The sequence below is a fragment of the Aegilops tauschii genome, chromosome 3 (assembly GCF_002575655.3).
Source record: "Aegilops tauschii subsp. strangulata cultivar AL8/78 chromosome 3, Aet v6.0, whole genome shotgun sequence".
NCBI lineage: Eukaryota > Viridiplantae > Streptophyta > Magnoliopsida > Poales > Poaceae > Aegilops > Aegilops tauschii.
In genome coordinates this window covers 525640125-525641797 of record NC_053037.3, presented here as the reverse complement: position 1 = coordinate 525641797, position 1673 = coordinate 525640125, and the positions used below count along the sequence as shown (strand labels likewise).

The window sequence follows — 1673 nt, the reverse complement described above, 5'->3', positions numbered from 1 at the left end:
AGCAAACTACAAGGTTATCTGTACTGTGTTTATATTTTTCAGTTCACGCCAATATATTCTAATAATAGAAAACTGCAACATTGCACTGGAAATAAACTTGTTCAGAAGATATGTAAACTGGAAGCAAACTACAAGGTTAACTGCGACACAAGCAAATCTAAATTAGAACAAGCAAACGGCAGTCTTAAGAGAAAGCAAATCTAACGGGAAATCTAGAATGGCATGAGCAATCTTCTAGTTACTTTTCTTGGCCGGGACCACCTGCTTCAGTAGTCGTAGTCACCCCAGGACCTTGCGCGCTTCCTGGTCTGCTCCTTCTCGAGTTTTGCCCCGCGGAGGCCTTCCTGGATGATGGTGAGGTGGCTCCATATCTCGTACGCAGCGTAAGCATCTTTTGCCACGTACTCGATGTGCCTCATGGACAGGGGCATGCGCGCCCAGCGCTGGTGCTCTGCGTCGGTGAGCTTCTTCTTCATGTTTTGTAGTAGTCGTGGACAATGATGCCTGAGACATCCCCAAGGGAGTCCAGAGGCTTGGTAGCTGTAGGCACCCTCCATTCCTTCTAGATGTCGACGAAGTGGGCGATCTCTAGTCCGACGCGCCTGAGCATCTCTATGTCGCCGTCGATGGAGAAGCCATCAAACGTGTATCTGGGGTCGGCGAGGAAGTTGTCGAACCTGGTGCAGTTCTTGTCGGCGGCGCTCAGTTGGAAGAGCAACACCGGATGATCCTTGCCGACGGAGAGCTAGACGAGGGCTGGTTTCTGATCTTCGCCAACGTCGTTGGTGTACTCCACATCAACTCCGATGATCTTGTGGCGCTCGAATTCGAGGTGTCGCTCGTACTGCTCGATGGTGGTCGCCGCCTTGTGCAAGTCGTTGGTGTGGATCACGTGAAACTTGGTGTTGCCGTGGGCCTGCGCCTCCATGAATTCCTTGATGAATCCCATGGCCTGGAGCAGTTGGTCCTCCTGCAACCTGGTTTTTCGTGGGGAACAATGAGTGGGAGCGCAATGGCGATTTCTGTTGTTTGTGTGTAAGAAGGCCGCGGCGGAAGTCTAAATTTAAGGGCGGGTAAGCGGCAAAGGAGTGCACGATCTCACTGTCGATGCGGTTGTGCACATCGTGGGTTCTGGATCGTGGTTTCATCTCCCTGGTGGTGCGGTTGTGCACATCCTGAGTTTTTGATCGTGGTTTTTCTTTATAAAAAATAAAAATAAAATCAACAGTTATGTTTTTAGCAACCGTCGTATCTCCAGCAAGTCGGGGAGATGTTCGTTGTCTTGCGTAGTTTGCTGTCAAATGTTAACTTTTACAATTTATGTCGTGAGGCATGCAGGGGCCGTATGTAGAGGCACAAGTCTCTGACCAAGAGAAGCATCCTTGAAGTGGCTGGTTTAACTCTCAGACACACGGGCGTGGTACATTCATTGGGAGTGGAAATTGTTTTCAGTGATACATTCACTGGTAGGAGCAGTGCTGTGTTTTTCAGAGTCACTGTTGCAGTTGTCGCTACGAGATGGACAGAAAGAACGAGAAGCAACGACAGGCGTGGATATGCAGCTGTAAGAAGCACTTATACAACAAGAGGCGCAAGTAGAGGCATAGATACGATGCTACGTCAGGCACGGAAATGAAGTTACGTGGTTCACGGACGTCAATTCATGCTATGGT

At 49.4% G+C, this 1673-nt stretch overlaps 1 pseudogene; it reads right to left on the bottom strand.

Annotated features, from left to right (window-relative positions):
- Positions 1–266: 266 nt before the first annotated feature.
- LOC141021034 (uncharacterized) lies at positions 267–949 on the bottom strand (annotated as a pseudogene).
- Between the last annotated feature and the right edge of the window lie 724 nt (positions 950–1673).